Source organism: Anguilla rostrata, chromosome 10 (genome assembly GCF_018555375.3).
Source record: "Anguilla rostrata isolate EN2019 chromosome 10, ASM1855537v3, whole genome shotgun sequence".
NCBI classification, from domain to species: Eukaryota; Metazoa; Chordata; class Actinopteri; order Anguilliformes; family Anguillidae; genus Anguilla; species Anguilla rostrata.
In genome coordinates, this window is record NC_057942.1 from 159,035 (window position 1) to 183,431 (window position 24,397).

At 45.9% G+C, this 24,397-nt stretch overlaps 1 long non-coding RNA gene across 1 annotated transcript; it reads left to right on the forward strand.

The window, feature by feature from the left end:
* The first annotated feature begins 307 nt into the window (after positions 1-307).
* LOC135264551 (uncharacterized) lies at positions 308-16,504 on the forward strand. Its single transcript, XR_010332731.1, has 3 exons — positions 308-466; positions 856-1,001; positions 15,646-16,504. It is a non-coding gene; the product is annotated as an uncharacterized LOC135264551 (long non-coding RNA).
* Positions 16,505-24,397: the final 7,893 nt, after the last annotated feature.

The following is a 24,397-nucleotide window of genomic DNA, read 5'->3' on the forward strand; positions in this document are numbered from 1 at the left end:
GTTTACTGGCTGCAAATGGCAATGAGCCAAGCCTGCATTGTGTTAAAATATGTTTAACCACACAATTATGGGAGAACACATTTTCAGCAACCTTAATTGATTAAGAGATGACAAAACCCAGCATGCACAGTGGGTCTTCAGGACTGGGCTGTGCTACATTACAAATATTAGGCTTTACTAAGAGCCCAATGCACATTGCAGAGAGCCTGCTGAATCATTGTGAGTAGAGAATGGGATTATTAAACCAGGCCATTGAGGCCAATACTAGTTCTGGTTTTCTTTTCTACCCATAGTTAATTAATCAGTTAATGCCACTGGTTGGCCAGGTGTTCACACCTGGTGTCCCAGGTGTTGTGGTTGAAATCAGTCGTGATTAGAGGGGAAGAATGAAAAGCAGCAGGACTGCTGGCCTCCAGGGCCAGATCTGAGTAGCCACTGCTTTTACTGTGACACTTATGAATCACAGGTTAGAATTTTTCACATTATTATTAACTGGCTCTGTGCTATTTCACAGAGCAGCACAACACAACCTGCAACTCCCTGTCAATTTTCCCGGGTGGAGAACATCTCTGTTCTGATGATGCTGGCACAGATCATTTAAGAGTGCATTGAGCCTGATACCTGTGTGACTATATATATATTATATAGTCTAACCCATTACAGCACACTGCGTAAGATATTAAATGTGGGTGAATATATATATATATACATACATATACATGAGCTTGGATGGTAAGATTATTGACTGTGGGAGAGAGAAAGAGTTAGTTAGTCTTCACTCTTCACAAGCAGTAGGCCTAAGTCTTTGATTTCTAATTGGATATATTTGTAAAAAATGTCCCATACCATCAACAGAGGAAGAGGGCCTTGATGGACCAGATGGAAATGTGCTGCCAGGTTTCACCAATCATCCTGGAAAGCTTCGTTTAAGGTTTTGGAAACATTTCCCCCCCATGAAACCACCACTAGAGGAGGCAGCCCAGAAGACCACTGGCAAACAGGTAAGTGCTGCTTAGTACTCCAAGTCTAAGTGTTTTGCATCATCGTTAGCTGGCGTACAGCAGTGTTAGGTTAGCTAGCTTTATGCAGCTTTATGTTGCTATCCATATGCTACTAGCTTTATGCAGCTTTATGTTGCTATCCATATGCTACTAGCTTTATGCAGCTTTATGTTGCTATCTAGCTATATGCTGCTAGCTTTATGCTGCTTTATGTTGCTATCCATATGCTGCTAGCTTTATGCTGCTTTATGTTGCTATCCATATGCTGCTAGCTTGATACGGCCTCATGTTGCTATCCATATGCTGCTAGCTTTATACTGCCTCATGTTGCTATCCATATGCTGCTAGCTTTATGTAGCTATCCATATGCTGCTAGCTTTATGCTGCTTTATGTTGCTGTCCATATGCTGCTAGCTTTATGTAGCTTTATGTTGCTATCCATATGCTGCTAGCTTTATGCTGCTTTATGTTGCTGTCCATATGCTGCTAGCTTTCTGCTACCTTTATGTAGCTTTATGTTGCTATCCATATGCTGCTAGCTTTATGCTGCTTTATGTTGCTGTCCATATGCTGCTAGCTTTATGTTGCTGTCCGTATGCTGCTGGCTGAACAGCTAGCCAACAAGCTGCTGTAAATCTGGAGTTTAGCTTTAGCTGGCTTATGTGCATCCCTGAAAACTACTATTATATCTGATATTACTGATATTTTATCTATCTCAGTTTGTTCAGACTGATGGGAAACTTAACGGATCCATGAGGCTCATTTATAAAACTTTATTTAACTCTTTAAAAAAAGAAAAAAAAAATTCTGTAGATTTGATCTAACATGAAAAGTGATGCACAAGTTGAGATTTATAAAATTGTACAATGTGCCATATAATGTACATTTCTTGGCAATATTACTGTATATACTTGTTTTCATTGTTTTTCTCTTGGCTGTTACACTGAGAGTGAATGATAGACTGAGTGAAATTCCTTGTGTACACAAACATATTTGGCCAATAAAGGCTGAAGCTGATGTGAAAGCATTCTTATACATGCATAAACTCCAGGGAATGGGAATAAACATTTCTTTGTGGTAATTGAGCTATATTGCAAGCTTGACTTTTTTTTTTTCAGATGTGAAAATATTTTGCCAAACCCTTTACATATGGAGATGTATAGGCTATTAGACCTTATACGTGTCATTTATTTTTTATGATAAGCAGTGTAAGACACAATAATAGCTATTGCAGCAATTTAAACACAAACCATGTCATAATGATTGATATACAGAAATGCTATAGTTGAGTTCTGTTGACAGCAAGCAAGTCTTGTAATGATTGACGTCAATGACAAGTTCATTTAAATAAAATAATTGTAACAAATATTAAGCTACGCACCACTGAATTGTATAACATTTTCATTGTTGTTAATTATGAAAAAAATAGAAGGAAAATAGCAAAATGGCTATATATCAGTTTTGTATCCCGTGACAACAGTCTTGTAGCGATTATATGGCAGAAAATCATAGGAGATCTGAGGACATTCAGTGGTTGTGGCTGATCAGCTCATTCACATGTGCACAGCTGTGTGGGGTGGGTGGGGCTGAGTGGAGTGGGCGGGGCTGTGTGGTGTGGGCGGGGCTGAGTAGAAGGAGATTGTGGGGTGGGTGGGGCAGAGTGGAGTGGGCGAGACTGAGTAGGAGGAGCATGTGGGGTGGGTGGGGTGGAGTGGGCGGGGCTGAGTAGGAGGAGCATGTGGGATGGGTGGGGCAGAGTGGAGTGGGTGGGGCTGTGTGAGGTGGGTGGGGCTGAGTAGGAGGAGCATGTGGGATGGGTGGGGCAGAGTGGAGTGGGTGGGGCTGAGTAGAAAGAGCATGTGGGATGGGTGGGGCAGAGTGGAGTGGGTGGGGCTGTGTGGGGTGGGTGGGGCTGAGTAGGAGGAGCATGTGGGATGGGTGGAGCAGAGTAGAGTGGAGTGGGAGGAGCAGTATGAATAACTATAGCACATCTCTACCTTCCTTGTTTCAGTGCATTTGTTTGCCTCTCTGTTGCCCTGCTGCTATCTTAAGATTATCCTGATAGCTCTTTGCAATTTATGCCATATGCCCAATGGCCATCAACAACTAATGGTGGAATGGAAATAAGTGATGGTGGGATGGCAGAATGAAAGGATGATTTAGTGGGAAGGACGTGTTATCAGGGCGATCGTAATGGCCTGAATGCGAGTGGGATCTCAAAGACAGGCACGGCTGAGAGTTGAGCATCAGCGATGACAGAAAAGTGAAAAATGATCTGTGCTCTTTTTGACTTTTACGAAGAGGATTCCATGGCAACCTTAAGCACAGCCGGCTGGGCGTGGCATGTCACGTGATCTTTATCGGGAGTCGTGGGGAGAACATGCGCTGGCCTCATATTTAATGCTGTCATTTATCCTCATTTCAAACATTGATTTGCACGGAGACGGGCTGAAGTCTTCCTTTTGCCAGCTCAAAATGCCTCTAAACTGCTCAAGCGCTTTGAAGCTACCATACAATGAAGTTATATTCTTATATCCTGCTCATCCATTCTACACTCAAACTGAGAGAGTCGGATGCCCTGCTGTTCGGGGTAATTCGGGGGCTACTGGTTGGACCCTGTGCTCCTGTTTCCAGGTTTTTCATGAGCTGTCTGGAGATATTTTTATTAAGATGTAAGCTGATGGTGGATATGAGAGGGGTGGCTTACAGGAGCCTAAATTAAGATGCAGTCGTTGTAAAATCGTTAGTGGTACCTGGCCAGCTTCCCTGCTCTTCTCAAGGTCAGACAGAGATGCACACACACACGTGCACATACATACACACACACACACACACACACACACACACACATACGTGCACATACACACATCACACACAGGCAAGCGCATGCGCACGTTAGCCTGTGCTAGCTATTTGGTGGTTAAGGCCGGGTGTTTGCTCTTTTTGCTGCTATTTAGTGTCTTTGTGACTTGTAAAATTGCACTCTTGCACAAACACACATGCACACACAAGGCTCTGATAGCACTGAAGAGAAATCAATAAAACAGGTTTTCTTTAATTGAATGGGAGATCCTCTTTTGGCAATGGGATGGAGAGCATGTGGGGGTAATCTGTATAAGTGCCGTTAGATGTCTCCTTTCAGGCTGAAATGCCGTAGGGCTAGCTGGGGGTCAGAGGTCACCGCAGGGTGGCAGAGCGTTCGCACAGTCCCAGCTCTAACTGGATTTGCAGGTGAGCTCGCCTCTCCTGTCCTTTCAAAATAACTGAGAGGGGAGAGGATTGGATTCCCCTGTATCTGTGTGAGTTCCCTGTATCTGCGCAGGTTTCCCTGTATCTGTGTGTGAGTTCCCTGTATCTGCGCAGGTTTCCCTGTGTCTGTGTGAGTTCCCTGTATCTGCGCAGGTTTCCCTGTGTCTGTGTGAGTTCCCTGTATCTGCGCAGGTTTCCCTGTATCTGTGTGAGTTCCCTGTATCTGTGCAGGTTTCCCTGTATCTGTGTGTGAGTTCCCTGTGTCTGCACAGGTTTCTCTGTATCTGTGTGTGAGTTCCCTGTATCTGCGCAGGTTTCTCTGTATCTGGGGGTGGGGTGGGGTGGGGTGGGGCTGAATGGGGGTGGAGAGGGGTGTGTGGGGTTAGGGTGGGGCAGAGTAGGGGTGGAGAGGGGTGTGTGGGGTTAGGGTGGGGCAGAGGTGTGCTGGGGTGGGGCTGAGTGGGGGTGGAGAGGGGTGTGTGGGGCTGGGGTGGGGAGGGCGGAGTGGGGTTTTTACCGTGGGAAAGGATACGTGGTTCTTTGGCGGTGGTGGCAGTTTGGGCTTGTCTCTGGCAGCGCTAAAGCTGGCTCTGTCGGGACGCGCTAGTTTGCTGGGTAGTTTGCTGGCTTGTTTGTTGGTTAATTTGCTGGGTAGTTTGCTGGGTAGTTTGCTGATTTTTTTTTTTTTTTGCTGGCTTGTTTGCTGGTTTGTTTGCTGGCTTGTTTGCTGGCTTGTTTGCTGGGTAGTCTGCTGGCTTGTTTGCTGATTTTTTTGGCTGGCTTGTTTTCTCTCTGCTGTCAGTTAATCTGTTTAAACAAGGATGAGCGCTGACACACTGAGGCTGCACACGCTCAGGAAAAGCTTCTGAATGCACACTCCTGAACACACACGGTCCTGAACACACACGCTTCTGAACACACACGCTTCTGAACACACACGCTTCTGAATACACACGCTTCTGAACACACACGCTTCTGAACACACACGCTTCTGAACACACACGCTTCTGAACACACACGCTTCTGAACACACACGCTTCTGAACACACACGCTTCTGAACACACACGCTTCTGAACACACACGCTTCTGAACACACACGCTTCTGAACACACACGGTCCTGAACACACACGGTCCTGAACACACACGGTCCTGAACACACACGGTCCTGAACACACACGGTCCTGAACACACACGCAGTCCTGAATACACACGCAGTCCTGAATACACACGCAGTCCTGAATACACACGCAGTCCTGAATACACACGGTCCTGAATCACACACTTTGGCAAAACAAAGGGGTGAGAGCAGCCCTCTGCAGGACTGGAATGTCTAGATTATATTCGCCACTAGAGGGCAGAAAAGGGCTGTGTTTTGCTTCTGCTCAAGCCTGTGGGAAGATAGATAGATGTTCAGCTTTGGGTACAATAGGTTATTTAAAGAATCAGGCTCTCAATGTCTGTTGTTTATTGACACAAACTGAGATGAGATTCAAAGAACTGCAGCGAATTGCTATGTAAGACAGCCATCTGTCCTAGTGCAGAGATCCCCAAATGTCCTGTGTACATCACCAGGTTCAATATTTATTATTGAGCTCTAAGTTCCTCAGAAATAAATGACAGTGCATTTTGAAAAAATGTCCAACTTGCTTGTGGGGGGTTATGAAAATATTTTGGACTGTTTAATAATCAAATCAAACTAGGACAGTTTCATCCTGTTTAGGATTAGCTGTGCTGCCCTGTTTGAATCCAGGTTTTATGTTTTATTCAGATGCTCTAGATAATGCAAATGAACACAAGGACCATGTACTTAGTCCTAAATGGAGGGTGTGTGCGTTGAACAGCTAACATCGTTTCAGAATTCAGTCAGAGCCTTCACAGCACAGGGCCCATTACAGAAGAAACTGTGTTTGACTGTGTTTGGTGCCCCGTGGCAGGCCTGTTACTGGGGTGCTGGTCGGGATGAACAGAATGTGACGGGAGAACTGGGCTCAGGCCAGAAACCCCGCCTGGCTGCTCTGCATCCTGCACTGCTTCCCAATGCCCAGCTGGGACCCGCTGATCTGCAGCCAATCTGAGGGGTGAGGGGTCATCGCCAGGTTACAGGGAACCTCACATGGTTACAGGAGAACTCCCATGGTTACAGTGGAACCTCACACGGTTACAGGGAAAGAAGTGGAGTCTAGAAGTGTGTGTGTGTGTAGAATAAACCATAGTGTCTGATCTGTGCTTTATAACCACACAATGGCTTGCTAATGTACAGTACATGCCAAGGACATCAGCCCACTGACACCTGAGGACAGGGAAATGATGTTGGTGGCGTATGACTGCAGCTGAATCCCATGCTCACATCAGTCAGCTGGCTTTATGCAATTAGCAGAATGGCCTCTTCCACATTGGTGGCTGTGTTGAATGAATTCTTTTTGCAGGGTTGAAAGGAAGATGAACAGAAGAGGGTTTATTTCTGCCCCTTGCCCACGGAACAGCAGAATTAATGAATGCAGAAAACACAAAGAGCTGGTTCTGGACACATTTCTACTGGACTCATTTACCAGATTGTTTTCTGAAAACTGGAGAGATTTTTTGCACTGATTTCAGACGGCAGCCCCTTACCCCACCCTCACCCCACCCCTAAGCCCACCTGTCTGCTGTAGGTTCATCCCCAGATGCACATGCGTGACTGCCTTCTCCTGGCCCAAGGTTCGAGGGGGCCGTCCGCTGGGGCTTTGGGTGTTTGAGCAGTATAACATGCTTATTCATATTTAGGCCTAAATGGTAAATGGACTGCATTTATATAGCGCTTTTCTCCAAAGCGCTTTACAATTGATGCCTCTCATTCGCCAGAGCAGTTAGGGATTAGGTGTCTTGCTCAAGGACACTTCGACACGCCCAGGGCGGGGTTTGAACCGGCAACCCTCCGACTGCCAGACAATCGGTCTTACCTCCTGAGCTATGTCGCCCTCTCCTCGTGCACACTGCTGCCTGTTTCAGTGCCCATCTCTGTGTAAATGGGACTATCTGTCCTGATGATTAATTTCACAAACGGCTGCTGGGTTAACAAATGAATAGGTAGACACAGATTTACATTTCTATCAGCGGTAAAGAAGCGGCCATTTTAAAGTCACGCTGACAGGTGTGAGGCCTTTCGGGGGGGGAACCCAGAGAGGAGCACATCAGAATGCATGTGGACTGGGATTGATGTGGGAAAGCAGAGTGACAGCAACATGACTCCTTCTTAAATCGCATACTTGCCTCTCCTGTCATTACCAGACTCTGCAGCTCGGCTGCGCGTTCCAGAGAGCGTGTTCATAACGTGACCCCCGCGTGACCCCCGCAAGCACGTGTGTGTGCCTAATGCCTGACAGCTCTGAGGCCTGGAGTCTGGGGTGAGAGAGAGAGAGAGAGAGAGAGAGATGCACCAGGGCTCAGTCACAGATAGTGTTTTAGAGAGAGGGAGAGAGATCAGGGCTCTATACATGACTTTGTGGCTTCTCCTTCACTCTCTCCTCTTATGAAGTAAATGCTTTATAAGATGGTGGAAGACAGAGGACAGATAGTGGGAATTGTTGTCCTGTGTGCCTAACCGAGACAGGCATGTTCCAGGTATCTAATATTGCAGCCCATTCCTACTGCCATTCATTGTTAGGGTCTGACAAAATCTGGGAAATACTCAGAGATATAAAGTGCAGATCCCCTCCAGGAGGGAGGCATGGTCTGGAGCCAGCTCCCTGTCAAAGGTGCACCTGGTCTTACAGGATAGCGTCTGAATTTGAAAATATAACCGGTATAATTTCCCCTGACAAAATAGGAAATATTGGTGTCAAGATGGGAGGTGGGGGGGAGTTTAAAAGTTTTTTTTTCATAGAATTGGCCAAACCTTTTAGTTATTCCTATTGGTTTTGGGCGTTATTGTAGGGGTGGGGTGGGATGAAAGTGAATGGCACTAATATGATGTTAATGGCTAACTGATCTTCCATAATTAACTTACCTTCCCTGTTCTTTGCGGTCCGATTAACCAATTAGCCTTCTGTGCTTTTCAGATTAGTCCAGTACCGTCTAACAGACCCACAGTTCCAGTTTCTCTCCGCAGCATAATATGCAGTAGATAAGGCCTTCACTCTACCTGAGCCGGTAATTACCTTCCCAGCATGCTCTAAATGTTCAATTAACTTCACTGGAATTTTTCTACACCCAAGTGGAAAATTGATTGCACTTGCAGGAAGTCATCAATGTTTGATTTTTAGCTTGGTCTCAAACATGCCAGGTTACACACTGCATTAATTGGCTTCCTGGAATAAATTAATAAATAAAAAAAATAAAGTGTTTCTGCCACGGCTCATTAGATTATGCTTTATTAATGTAGTTATGAGATTGCACTTCAAAGCCAATATTTTGAAGCACTGAGAAAAAGAAGTCACTTCAACTAGTGAAACTAGTGTGCCCCCTGCTGGGCGTTGCGCTGAACTGCTGCTGTGAGAATGCTCATTCAATTACATTAGAAATTGCATGCTGACTATGAGAATGGCTTATTGCGTATAAATCACTGCTGATTGGCTAACCTAAGGGTGGGATATTGAAAGTCTGCTAATGAACTCATGAACTCCTCCAAGCATGACAATTTTATTTTCATACTCGCAAGTATATTAAATGTTGATTAATCAGCATTTTTTTGACTTGGTCGGAGTCCAAAGTGCCATTCCACCCACCTGAAACACGGTTATTAGTTTGGGACTCCCGCTAAAATTCTGTAATTATAAAAGTTGATGAGGATCATTTTATACGAAGGACTTATTCTGCTTGGCTTTCCGCTGAGTGAACTGGGCATGATGTGTGGGGTGTGTGTTGCCCTGTCGTTGTTCAATGTCACACACTTAATTCAGCACATGGATGCCATGGCATTGTGTGTTTGAAGCAATTAGCTGCTGCATTCCTGTCTTCTTTCGCTTTCTTTCTCAGAAGGGGAAAGAAAACAGGAATCCTGAGAAAGGACCATGGCCCAATTACCCTCTGATATTTGAGCTGTGAGTTTATTCATGGCGGGGGGGGGGGGGCCCTGGGGCTCGGAGGTGGACAACCCTGTTAGATCCTTCACATCTGCTCTTCAGGGCATTTACCCATCAGCCACTGCAAACGCCCCAGAGAGAGGGCTCTAGAAACAGGCCCCGCAGACAGATCTGCAGTGCGGTTTGCAGCCAGTCACACAGGGGCTGTGTGGAGTGAGCTGTGTGGGGTTGTGTGCAGCTGTGTGGAGTGAGCTGTGTGGAGTGAGCTGTGTGGAGTGAGCTGTGTGCAGCTGTGTGGGGCCGTGTGGGGCTCTGTGGGGCCGTGTGGAGCTGTGTGGGGCTCTGTGGGGCTGTGTGGGGTTGTATGGAGCTGCCAGTCGCATGGGCTCGGCTTGTGTTTGGCCAAATGCAGCAGCTTTTATGCAGAAATGCCCTGAATACTGCTGAAGTGCAGCAGAGGCCCTGTAGGACAGAACCTACACGTGCGTGAGCCATCTGCTGTCTGACTGTCTGCTCTGCTATTCTCCATCATGTAAGGAAAGATTACTGAAATATGTCATCTGCTTTTCCACTAGCAGTGCTCAGGTTTACAGTCCAGCCAATGCAGGCGGTGTTTGAGTGACAGGTGTGGTCATGAGGCTCACGCAGGGATCCACAGAGGTCAGCCAAGGGCAGACTGACAGGCTGACCTTTGGTCTGCAGCAGTCCTTTCCCTCGCTGTGATTTTAGTCTTTTTGGAGATCTACAGTCAGGACAGACCACATGTTTTATGCACTTGATGTTGTTCAAAATGTTCCTGTTCTATTTCTTTATTTCAGTATTGCTTCCAAAAGGTTTTTTTGTTCCTACTATGAAAAAGGAACGGTGGAAAGGATTATTATTCTTCACTGACCTGACCATGCTTAGAGCAGGCTGTGGTGGGGGTTTCTTTGACGTTGTCATGAGCCAGTACATAAAAGCTAGCTATATTGATTCAGATCTGCGCTCTGTCGCAGAGTCATTTCTACGTGATCCTATATGTATTAGGTTAGTTTGTTTATTTTCCTCACTCCCTACGTAAAGGGACTCATTGCGCATGGAGAACACAGTGGGCTGAAAGTGAAGTAGTTTACCTGTTTAACATTTTACCTTTTCAACCGATTTCCGCTCTGTCAGTACTCCGAAGGAACTGGATTTTGTCGCGTTTTTAACTGGTTCTGTGAGTGTTGATGTGAATGATGTGTCTGATTAGAGTGCTTGGCTGGTGGTTACAGGACATGTATGAATGCAGTAAGGAGAATGCTGTCCATAGTAGTGATGGGGCTGCAGAAAGACTGTCTGGTTTGTCTAAATGGATGCAGGAGTCAATTGATGTGGAGCTGAAGTCAACATTTTCTTAAGGCTGTTTATTTTTTATTGGGAAATAAATACATACACATACACTGTCTCTCTCACACACACACACACACACACACACACACACACACACACACACACACACACAGTCTGCTCTGTTATCGCTCTGTCATTCCCCAGTACACTGTGTAACTCCGCACATTTCACTGTCAGGTTTCTTGGGTTTAGACGTGCTGTTCCTGCATTATTGCTGACACTTTTCCTGGTAGAAAACCGAACTCCTGAAACAATGGGGAAGAAGCATCTTTTGTGGCTTGCCTTATCGCATTTGGAAAGTTAATTTCAATTCAAACCTCTCATCATAAATGAAGAGCAGAAATAATGTAAAATACTTTACTGCTGAGATGGCAGCTCCTTTTGAGAATGAATTAATTGAATTGCCAGTTAACAAAGAAATAATGCAATTCAAAGCATGTCGCTGAGGAACTTTCAGAGGCGAATTGCTCTGCTTGACAGCTCTGTTCTTACGGGTGATGCTGGATGCTTCTTTCGAAGCTGTTTCTAAGCAGAGAGAAACTCCTTTATGGCCACTGTTGGATCCAGACCAGCCCCAGGACCACTTCCTGTTTCAGCACCCATGTCCCTGTATGTTGCTGAAGCTGGTTATTACTTTGTTTGTGTAGCTTAGTCTGTTCATATAAACTTACCACATTGTGACACATGCCCCTGATGTTGTCATGTAACACGGCACATTTAGTTCTGAAGCATGACATCATTTATATAAAAAACACCAGTTTAAAAAATTCAGTTCTATATATTTATTTGTTATGTTTCATGCATGCATGTGTATGTCAGCATATGGAAGGCCAGTTGTACCCTACAGGGGAACGGTACAGTCCCAAGAGAGACAGCAAGTGTGGTGCTGAACGGTACAGTAAGTTATGCAAACCAGGGGTGGGACTTTTTTGGGAGCCTAAAGGCTGTTTTCTAGTAGTCGACCCTTTTAAAGGGACCCGCTTAGAGGGACCCTTTTAAAGGGACCCGCTTAGAGGGACCCGCTTAGAGGGACCCGCTTAGAGGGACCCGCTTAGAGGGACCCGTTTAAAGGGTCCAATAACTGTCCGGCTTTAGTAGACTTATATGCTATAGACATTGTTTGATAAACATTTTGTTTAGCTATTCTGGGAAACAAAGACTTAAAATTAGATAAAGCTGGGCTACATCTTAGAAATCTTGGCCTAAGAAAAACAATGAGCCTCAAGCTTACTGTCGTTTTCCATCCCTTATGTGCACTGCACTCAAAGTGTTGGAGGATGACAATGATAAAAATGAGGTATTGTGGAATATAAATGGCCTAAATGAAGTTAACAATCTTTTGCACTCGAGAGTCAAAACCAAACAATTTAAAAAGAGATGGTGACAATTAAGAACACGTGCGTGATGCTTGCACAAGAAAAAAATGTAAACTTCACAAATACAGCTTGTACTGCATATACTGCATATACGGTCTATACTGCATATATAGCCTACACAAAATGGCTGGAGGATAGTGACCCAGCCCCCACACAAAATGGCTGCAGGATAGTGACCCAGCCCCCACACAAAATGGCTGCAGGATAGTAACCCAGCCCCCACACAAAATGGCTGGAGGATAGTAACACAGCCCCCACACAAAATGGCTGCAGGATAGTAACCCAGCCCCCACACAATGGCTGGAGGATAGTAACACAGCCCCCACACACAATGGCTGCAGGATAGTAACACAGCCCCCACACAATGGCTGGAGGATAGTAACACAGCCCCCACACACAATGGCTGCAGGATAGTGACCCAGCCCCCACACAAAATGGCTGAGGATAGTAACCAGCCCCCACACAAATGGCTGAGGATAGTAACCAGCCCCCACACAAAATGGCTGGAGGATAGTAACCCAGCCCCACACATGCTGGAGGATAACTCAGCCCACACAAATGGCTGGAGGATAGTAACCCAGCCCCCACACACAATGGCTGGAGGATAGTAACCAGCCCCCACACACAATGGCTGGAGGATAGTAACCAGCCCCACACAAAATGCTGGAGATAGTAACAGCCCCCAAATGCTGTCGCATTAAGTACACAGCCCCCAAAATGTGCAGATACACCCCCACACACAATGGCTGCAGGATAGTAACCCAGCCCCCACACACAATGGCTGCAGGATAGTAACACAGCCCCCACACACAATGGCTGGAGGATAGTAACACAGCCGCCACACTAAGTGTGAAATCACAGAACTCATCAACAGGAATATAGCTGTACTGCATCTTTACATTTAAACAACATCTTCATTTCACACATTATTATGGTTTTTCTTTTTTAAGGTTTAAAAACCCTGTGCAGTTTTAGATTAGCTGAATTTGCGTATAGTGCACTGTAACTGGTAACAGACTGGCCATTTTGAGATTTGCTCTGGGCATGGCAGATGTGTGGAAAGCACAGCATTGGGCTTAAACTTAAACACCCGACTCAGACCAGACACCACATTCAGCAAGCAAAAAACTAACTGGTACTGGCAGGCGGCTGCAGAGCTCGGAATTACTCCCAATTAAAGTGACCGCAACATAATTAAAGGAGAATTCCGTAAATCCAACCTAATTAAAGCAGAACTCGGGCTAACGCTTGAAGGCTGCAGAGATGCTTCCCTCTAACTTAGCTGCTTTCCTCAGTGCAGAGGCTCCTCTCAAATGAATTAATTTCACGTATTAAATCAAATACATAAGGCAATTAGCAACAGGACATTGGCAATTAATGCTCCTGAAAGGGTAAAAGCCCTCTGTGAGCTGAGAAATCCATGGATGACACAGGTGGTGAGATTGCCTATCAATCACGGTGCGTTTTCAAGCTCTCTCGAACACGGCCGGCCCAGAGATGTGACAACAGAGACAAATGGTGCTGTATTTAGGGAAACAGAATATCAATAAATACCAAGGGGAAATGCATATACGCCCCTAAGGGAGAGCAGCCACAGGTTTTAAACAACCGGCTGAAAAATGGGCCAGCCAGCCGGCGACGGACAGATTAATCACCAGCATCGCTCTGCAGCTCGGCCCCCGCCTGACAGACAGGACGTCTCTAATAAAACCGCAACATAAAATGGAGTCCTTGTGTAGTCAATTTTCATAAAGGGAGGGGGGGCGTGGGGGGGGGGGGGCACGTGCAGCGTCAGACTCATGAAACAGACAGGAAGTAGAGTTGCAGTCGCTGTGTCTCTGATGCCAGACCATCAAAGACTTCTCACTGGCACAGAATCTGAAGTGTGCTGTGTTTACCTTATGAAGCTGTTTACACCTTATGAAGCTGTTTACACCTTATGAAGCCACGTTTACCTTATGAAGCTGTGTTTACCTTATGAAGCCACGTTTACCTTATGAAGCCACGTTTACCTTATGAAGCTGTGTTTACCTTATGAAGCTGTGTTTACCTTATGAAGCCACGTTTACCTTATGAAGCCACGTTTACCTTATGAAGCCACGTTTACCTTATGAAGCCACGTTTACCTTATGAAGCCACGTTTACCTTATGAAGCCACATTTACCTTATGAAGCTGTGTTTACCTTATGAAGCCACACTTACCTTATGAAGCTGTGTTTACCTTATGAAGCCACATTTACCTTATGAAGCTGTGTTTACCTTATGAAGCCACACTTTCCTTATGAAGCTGTGTTTACCTTATGAAGCCACACTTTCCTTATGAAGCCACACTTTCCTTATGAAGCCACACTTACCTTATGAAGCTGAGGCTCCTTTGTGTGCATGTTGTCAGCAGGGGTCTTATACAGGAGGTGTGATTTTAATCAATGTGCTGTGTGTTTATTCTCCTACTTTGACTGCGCTGGCTGCCTGCTCTGTCTGTCCTATTTGCTCTGGCTGCCCTGACTGCGCTTGCTGTCTGCGCTGTCTGTTTGCATGCTTCCAGTGCTCTGATAAGGAACATACTGTCATTTCCAGATGTTTTTGCTGCCTGACAATCACTGAAGTGATAATACACTATGTGAGGGCTGTTTCCCGATCTGCCCAGGACTGCCCCAGACTGCCCCAGCTCTGATATATGAGCCCTGCTCCCTCCTCAAGATGGCTTCGTAGCAGCTTCATGGAGGATGTCATTGAAGCCCCTGCAGCTCAGTAGGAGAGGAAACTCTGCTCATATGAGGCCTGGCCTCACTGTCCTCCCAGTTCAGGCTTAAAACCTCTTCATTATAATATCCTTCAGGGGCGGAGCCCCACGCCTCACCTTCTGCTGCCGCAGCTGATCTGCCAGGTCAGCAGTAGTTAAGTGGAGCCAGAGGAGGCTTGTGGGTAATCTGTGCTTTATTAGAATGTGCCAGAGACAGCAGGTCCATTTCACCGCAGCGTGGTGTGTGATATTAGATCCTCTCATATTAAACTCATTCACAGGTTAGTTTCCTCCATAGGGCTGGGCTTGCTGGATTAATGATTGCTTAATGAAAGAGTCATTTGCAAGATCTTAAAATTTCTGTTTAACAACGAATGGAGCAGGAGGGTGAGCGGTGATCTTATGTCCCAACATTTTGCAATGACCATGAGACAGATACCCCTCATACCCCACACTGCCATGAGACAGATACCTCTCATACCCCACACTGCCATGAGATAGATACCCCTCATACTCCACACTGCCATGAGACAGATACCCCTCATACCCCACACTGCTATGAGACGGAGCTCATACCCCACACTGCTGTGTGTATGTTAGACAGGCTCATACCCAACACTGCAGTGTGTACGTTAGACAGGCTCATACCCCACACTGCTGTGTGTATGGTGCACAGATTATTCCTGATGATTCGGCTTCCTTGAATGAGCTGTAAGGTAATTGAATAATATGCTGTGTGTAGCGGGCTGTTGGGTGCTTAATGAAACTGCCTGCTTCACTGAGGTCCTAACCTCTCTGTAATGCACACACAACCTTCTCATTTCGCATAAGCTGATGCTTAACCTCAGAGATTTGGAGGTGCTAATAGCACAGGTATTAAATTACACTTTCTGGTAACTGCAGATAATCTTGTTTGAGGAGGTGAGATGAGAGACGGAGGAAAGTGCGTTATAAAGCTGTCTGTGTGGAGGGAGCCGTGCACGCCATGCCAGGCTGCGGCCGGAACGCCGGTGGAGGGAAGGCCGCTGCAGGGAATGCCGGTGGAGGGAAGGCCGCTGCTGGGAATGCGTGGAGGGAAGGCCGCTGCAGGGAATGCTGGTGAGGAGGCCCGCAGGAATGCCGCTGCAGGGAATGCCGGTGGAGGGAAGGCCGCTGCAGGGAATGCTGGTGGAGGGAAGGCCGCTGCAGGGAATGCCGGTGGAGGGAAGGCCGCTGGCACGTTGCCGGCCTGTTCTGGCCCCTCAGCCGCGGCTCTTTCTGGGTCCCCCTCTTCCACAGAGAGCATCCTGGGAAATTATGACTGGTTAAAACTGGAAATGTTTTTATTTTGTATTTTTTATATGATATGACACGATTAGCTTATTTTTGTGTCCGTACTTGCTTCAGTCGTACAGGCTGCTAGCGGTGTGCACACAGGGCTGCCGTTTCCACTGTTGCCGGGCGACCTTTTTCTCCCAGCGCTCATGGCTGATTGGCTGGAGCTTTGCGTTTCCTCTCTCTACAGTGATGGCATGATGGAGTTCTTGACTGCGTGTATGCATGTTGTACTATGCGTCATGTGACTGCGTGTATGCATGCTCGACCATGCATCACATGACTGCGTGTATGCATGTTCTACCATGCGTCTCATGTGGCTCCTCATGCCTGTACCAAGAGCTGGCTCAGACATCTCTTTAGTTTAAGTTCTGGTTTGTTGGTTATTGAGTTACGGATGTACTTGTTTCTGTTTTTTCAAATAAACAGATGATAATGTTTTTCTTGACACCTCTTCTGGAAGTTTCTTTTTTTGCACAGAAACATTTCCAACTGGCTGTTTGCACTGTCGCCAGAAATAGACAGAAAACTTTTACATGCAAAGGAACAACGATCAGACTGCTGTCTGCAGACACTATGCATAAATAACTGTGATCCCATATAAACCCTAACCCATCATCCCTAATACATAAACTCTAACCCCTAATCCCTAACCTCAAATACATAAACCCAACCCCTAATCCCTAATACACAAACCATGACCCCTAACCTCCCATCCCTAATGCATAAACCCTAACCCCTCATTCCTAATCCATAAACCCCAACCCTGACACTATGTTGCTGCTTGTGGTAGTTTTTTCTTTAGCCTATTTGTACAGTTTTGTGACTCTATGGCAAACAGGCCAGGAGCTGTATACTTAAAAGTTTTCAGATGTAATCTGCAACTATAGCGCCACCTTTCTGTCGACTGTGCCATGGTTTTGGACACAGAATAACTATGAATCAGAGGCATTTTTTTGGTGATTAGTCTCCTGAATCAGATTTTGAAGATCATGACTTCTGAAAATAGCATGTGCTAAAATGTATTCAAATGGAGAAACTGTTTTTATGCAATGAAAATTTCTTTGAAAAAAAATTATATTTTGATTGCTACCATAGTGGTAGAATTATAGTTGATTACAGAAATATCTGGTATTTTGTGGTGTAATTTTTATTAAAAAATATCTCAGTATTTTTTACTTGCTGGAAATATGGCTTCGTTCTTATATATAAAATGTCAAGATATTTTTGTCAAAAGGCGGAGTTTAAAAGTAGCTCTAATTTTTTGAATGATTGCTTAGATGGGCATTAATCTGCCTGGCACTATTTACTTGAAGGTTAACCAAAAATTGAGCACGATTACTGCACTGCATGTCTCCAACAAGGAATAAAAGTAGGGGTCTGGTAAACTATCCCCTCTTATATTCAAACATTTTAATTCAGCCAAAAATAAGGTTGAAATGATAGATAAAAATGTTCACATTCATTGAACTGTGCAAAACTGTAATTTGGGTTAATATTAACTAAGTGCAGATCTTAACTGCACTAGTTTTTTGCTTTTAATCACTGTATAAAAACTTTAATTTTGTACATTTTTTTAATCATAAAAGTTGTATTGATGGTAGGTTTGCATGAGTGTAGATGTGCTGCAGGCAGATATGCAGGAGTGTAGATGTGTTTCAGGCAGATATGTATGAGTGTAGATGTGCTGCAGGCAGATATGTATGAGTGTAGATGTGCTGCAGGCAGATATGTATAGTGTAGATTGCTGCAGGCAGATATGTATAGTGTAGATGTGCTGCAGGCAGATATGTATGAGTGTAGATGTGCTGCAGGCAGATATATAGTGTAGATGTGCTGCAGGCAGATATGTATGAGTGTAGATGTGCTGCAGGCAGATATGTATGAGTGTAGATGTGCTGCAGGCAGATATGTATGAGTGTAGATGTGCTGCAGGCAGATATGTATGAGTGTAGATGTGCTGCAGGCAGATATGTATGAGTGTAGATGTGCTGCAGGCAGATATGTATGAGTGTAGATGTGCTGCAGGCAGATATGTATTAGTGTAGATGTGTTTCAGGCAGATATGTATTAGTGTAGATGTGCTGCAGGCAGATATGTATGAGTAGATGTGCTGCAGGCAGATATGTATTAGTGTAGATGTTTCAGGCAGATATGTATGAGTGTAGATGTGCTGCAGGCAGATATGTATGAGTGTAGATGTGCTGCAGGCAGATATGTATTAGTGTAGATGTGCTGCAGGCAGATATGTATTAGTGTAGATGTGTTGCTGTCTGACTGTTTGACCGTGTCTGCAGTCTGTCTCCAACTCCTGCAATGCTCCAGTGATTCAAAATAGTTATAAATAGAAAAAGGGAATGAGGAGTTGTAACATTTTCTAGATTACTCAATTTCATACTCTAAGGTTCTCATATTCACTCATTAATATTGTAATAAGGTTCAGTTAATATATTAAGCGAGTCTCACAATATTGCCTCATTATCACTATATAAATGTAAATTCATTCCTTCAGTCAATCCTTCTCTGTAATTTACTCCATTATGCCTGTCAAAAGATCACCATCTCAGATTAACTATAGATCATATGCCACATTTCTTCTGCCCTCAGAAGTTAATATGATTTTTTTATTTTGCTAAGTGATTCAATAGGGAATATTTGAGTCATTCATCAGAAAACTTGTATATATTTAACTTTTTCTGAATTGTTGAATATGAAGATTGTTCCTCATTGCAATAAGTAGGCTCTTCTTTGTTGCAAAAGTTTTACAGAACAAACTGAATGCAAGCGTAAATACCCCCCACCCCCCCTCAAAATTATTATTATTTAAAAAAATAACGATCCAGACGTATGACACTGAAAATATTCCAGATGGAATGTGTGGTCTCTTTAGCCAACATGGCACATGTAAACACATCTCGGATCCAACCAGATTTGATCTCTCCTTCACCTTTTGTTCCTCTCTTTCCTCTCTCCTGTCTTTTTCTCTCTCACCATTTTTCTTTCTCTTTATATTTCTCTTTCTCTCTCTTTCTTTCATTCCCTCTCTCCTGTCTCACACTTTCCCTTCCCTTTTCATTGCTCTTACACAACTGTCTTTCTATTTCTCTTACACTACACAACAATCTCGTGCTCTCTCTCTCGCGCTCTCTCTCTCACTCTCGCTCTCTCTCTCTCACTCTCTCTTGCTCTCTCTCACACACTCCCTCTCTCTCTCTCTCCCTCTCTCCCTCCCTCCCTCCCTCTATCGCTCCTGATTCCCCAGGCTTCCAGCCCCTGTGTTCAGGCAGTTTCCAGACAGGCTTAATTTGATGTCTAAATAAGCATAGCAGCTCTCAGGGGCTTTCAGCAGTGTATGGATGTGAGTCTCCAGAGGGGACGGGTTCTGCTGTCGGAATGCCGTGTGGAAACACTGGGAATGTGATCCCGGAAAACCTCGGCGTTCCCGGTGCTGTGCCATGGGGCTGTGTGTTGGGTGGACATCTCTGTGGCCTTTTGCAGTGTACACATACTGTACCAGCTGCTGCGTTATGTAGGGCATAAGCAATAAATGTCATTTTCATGCTGTTTCACATAGGAAAGGCAGAGGGAGGGTCTATCGACACGTTGATTCTCTGATCTGTAAATCCAGGTACAGCATCAGTTCTCTCCGCTGTCCACTCGCTATCCTGTCCTGAATTTCAGTCATTTTGACACTTATATTTCATTCCCGTTCAGTTAGCATTATAATTTTATGTTAATGCGGTAAGTAATCAGTCAATCAATTACTGTCAATTATTAATTGAGCCAGCTAATTATTCCTTCTAAATGAGTTATTAAAGACCCTGTACATTGAAAATGCTCATTTATTCATAAGATAAAAATGTATGCTCAATTTTTTCCAAATTTCTGAAAATGAAATAACGTTTTTTATGTACAATATGGCTTTTCTAAACACGAGTGTTGGAGGTCCGCCAGTCATTTCTGTTCGGGCACTGCAAAGCTGCCCACTGATTGGTTAAAATGTAAATCACCATGGTAATTATTTAAAGCTAAAGGAAACCTGATCTTACATAGTGTCATTTTCACATTATAGTAGAAGTGTGTGTTCTATCAACTATGTGACACAGTTAACATGAACAAAAAATGGATCAGCCTTAAAAACTGGTACATTTCCAACGACCCAGTCTCGGATCAGAGCGTGCTTTACAGGATGGTGTGGGCGTTACATTGGTATGCAAATGAGTTAAACATCACATGTAAACAAAGGTGCCTAGCTTTGGTTGCTAGGTTGCACACGGCACTGTGCCAATTATACTTCAATGATGAGGCCATATATGTATGAGCCTGTGGAGTCTGATCAAGCACTAGATGATGTCGCTGCGGAAGCTGGCTTGCTGAGTTCAGCTCAAGTTGGCGAATGTTAGGTTTAATTACCCTGGGAAAGTGTGTTGCTATTAGTATTGTTGCATTATGGTACATAGCGAGTCGAATGAAAAGACACATCTAGCTAACATCTAGCTATGTGGATAAATACCTCTTGTCTGTAGTTTTTCAGGAATTTTTCTTGTTCTCATTACATTCCATGCTTGGATATACCCCCTTTTCTAATGCCATACAAAAGTCAGGTTGTCTGAAACTGCGCTGGTTGGCTGAACAAAATACAAAAAAGTTAAGGGAGGATTTTAGCCAGGAATGCCTGCAGAGCTGTTATTGATGTTGCTCTGGGGGTTAGGGCCATGGCTGTCAGTATCCAAAAGACGTGGTTTTTTGGTTAAATAGCATTCTGCACATATAAGTGTGTGTTCTGCACTCTACAGGAAGGTCCGCTGAAAACCACCTGGCTCGGGTCACTGAGGGTGAGCCTGCTGCTCGCTCTCACAGGCAGATACTTCCTCGTGTGAGAAATCGAATGAGATCACATCCAGGGGTGCGCCATCTGGCAGTGAGATTAGGGATGGATGATGATGCCAGTGTTGCATCAGTATTGGCTGATATTAGTGTAAAACAAACGTATTAGTGTCGGTGCCAGTGTTCTATTTCTGAAAGAGCGCAAAAACGACGTGAATAACACTGTTGTTTTATAGCTAAAGCGGCCTTGTTTAGCTTGTTAACCTTGTTTAGCTTGTTTAGAACTGGTGCGATAGTCATTCTGCCGCTATAGCAGGGAGAAGCTTTGGTTCGCACGTTAGTTTCCTCCCTGATGTGAAGACTTGGAGCACTGATGCTAGACTGTGTTAGCAGAGCTAGAGCCTGTTACTGCCCCATGTTGGGCCTCTGCAAAGCCAGGACTGAAGCTCAGCTGCTGGTGCACGTGTCTGCTCTGAACAGCACAGTCCCTCCTCACTGCACACACAGCGCTGGATTAGCTCACCGCACACACAGCGCTGGATTAGCCTGCCGCACACACAGCGCTGGATTAGCCTGCCGCACACACAGCGCTGGATTAGCCTGCCGCACACACACAGCGCTGGATTAGCCTGCCGCACACACACAGCGCTGGATTAGCCTGCCGCACACACACAGCGCTGGATTAGCCTGCCGCACACACACAGCGCTGGATTAGCTCACCGCACACACAGCGCTGGATTAGCCTGCCGCAAACACACACAGCGCTGGATTAGCCTGCCGCACACACACAGCGCTGGATTAGCTCACCGCACACACAGCGCTGGATTAGCCTGCCGCACACACAGCGCTGGATTAGCCTGCCGCACACACAGCGCTGGATTAGCTCACCGCACACACACACGCTGGATTAGCCTGCCGCACACACACGCTGGATTAGCTCACCGCACACAACACGCTGGATTAGCCTGCCGCACACCAGCGCTGGATTAGCTCACCGCACACACACAGCGCTGGATTAGCTCCGCACACACAGCGCTGATTAGCCTCCGCACACAGCGCTGGATTAGCCTGCCGCACACACAGCGCTGGATTAGCTCACCGCACACACACAGCGCTGGATTAGCTCACCGCACACACAGCGCTGGATTAGCCTGCCGCACACACAGCGCTGGATTAGCCTGCCGCACACACAGCGCTGGATTAGCTCACCGCACACACACAGCGCTGGATTAGCTCACCGCACACACAGCGCTGGATTAGCCTGCTGCACAGTGCCCTGAAACCACACCCCTGCTGCAGAGAGGCAGGGCCTCAAACGCACTTCAGCTCCGCTAATAAAACTCTGCCCTGTGGTAAATCTGTCACGCTCCATTTCTCCATGGAAATAGAGCGACCTTGGTCAGAGTTTGTGGCCCATCTTTTATCTTGTTTATAAGCCGTTTGTTAGCTGCTACCGCACGGACTGTAATGTTAGACTGCAACAGATGTGGCACCCAGTCTGCCAATGAATTATAAAATCCACATGGTCCAGCATTGTCCTTCTGCAATTTATCATAAATCTTGAGCCTGACTTTCTCTCTCTCGGGGTATGCTGGTACTACATATATGCAGCCTTACAGGCTTGTGTGTGTGAGGTCACTGGTAATGGGTGAGAGGCTACAGGCTTTGTGTGTAATATTACAGGCTAATATGGTATTACAGCCTAGCGTGAGTGAGGTCACAGGCTTGTGTGTGTGTGAGGTCACAGGGTTAGGGTTAGAGTTAGGTTTTAGAGTTAGGGTTAGGGTTAGTGTGCTGTGACTGCTCCACATGTGGAATGTGAGTCTGGGAACCTCTCTTTGGCACTGGCTAGTTTCATCTGCAGGAGGGAGTGAGACTGGACTGCATTAAGATATTCACACATTCTAATTAAAATGTTGATCAGAAAATGTATTTGCGCATATAATATGGTGATGATCATCAGTAATCTCATAAAATATGCTTAATGGCTGTGAATAATCATGATTCACCTGATTGAGGTGCAGCACAGTTTGAAATGGAAAGGAAAGTGTCTGTGCATCATGTCACTGATATAACGTGAGAAACGAACAACAGCAGAGCAGCCCTTTAGAGAAGAGCCCATGAGCCACGTGTGGAGAGGCGCTCTGCTCTATTCACTGTGGCCTTGGGCATCTGCGTGCGTGTGTGTGTGTGTGTGTGTGTGTGTGTGCGCGCGCACTGTGTGTGTGTGTGTGTGCGCGCGCACTGTGTGTGTGTGTGTGTGCGCGTGCGCACTGTGTGTGTGTGTGTGTGCGCGCGCACTGTGTGTGTGTGTGTGTGTGTGTGTGTGTGTGTGTGTGTGTGCGCGCGCACTGTGTGTGTGTGTGTGTGCGCGCGCGCACTGTGTGTGTGTGTGCGCGCGCAGTGTGTGTGTGTGTGTGTATGTGTGTGTGTGTGTGCGCACTGTGTGTGTGTGTGTGTGTGCGCGCAGTGTGTGTAGAGTGGACGGGTCTGGTGGTGTTTGTGTGCTGTGTGTGTGTGTGTGGCTGTAGGAGAAGCCCTTCTGTGACTAAAAGGAGAATAAGACCACACCAGTGTCCTTCAAACTTTTATTTCAACATTTGGGAGCAACATTATATTCCATCTTTAGTGCAATAATATTTGATTACAGTGAATATTAGATATTAATGCGTTGCTTGAAAATTATGCTTTTCACAGAATCTGTGAAGATTTCACAGATAGCGTAGAGAGAATAATTGTTAGAATGACTGTTTAAATGTGCATGAAGCTGCTTGGTTAATGCATTACAAGCTTTAATCAGGTGCACTTTAATTCATAACCGAGCTCCAGTCTTTTACTGCAGCCCTGGGATTTGAGTCCTAATGAAGCAGCCAATAAGAAGCTTCTGGCAGTCTGTGTGATAAAGCAAAGCCCCAGTAAGCTTTTCTTTAAAAGACTGTTTCCTACATTACTGAACATTAGCTTCTTGCTGTCAGACCTTTGACTTCAGTGTTTCATCTCCATGGTAACATGACATGAATGGGAGAGCGTTCCTCCCCGTTCACGGCCCAACCCACCTCACCCCGCCTCGTTATTCATGCCTTTGAGTCAGGTCACTGACTGCCAGGTGTCCTGGCTGGCGTCTCCTCCCCCTCCCCCCGAGGCCCCCTCCCCCCTGTAAGCACTCCCCCAGTAGACCCCCTTCGCCGTAAGACCCCTCCCCGTAGGCCCTCCCTGTAACCCTCCCTGTAGCCTCCCAGTAAGACCTCACCTGAAACCCTCCCTGTAAGGCCCTCCCCTGTAGACCCCCTCCCCCTGTAGGCCCCCTCCCCCCTGTAAGGCCCCCTCCCCCCTGTAAGCACTCCCCGTAAGACCCCCTCCCCCTGTAAGCATTCCCCGTAAGACCCCCTCCCCGTAAGACCCCCTCCCCCGTAAGCCCCCTCCCCCTGTAAGACCCCCTCCCCTAAGACCCCTCCCCTGTAAGCACTCCCCCAGTAAGACCCCCCTTCGCCCCGTAAGACCCCCCTCCCCCCCG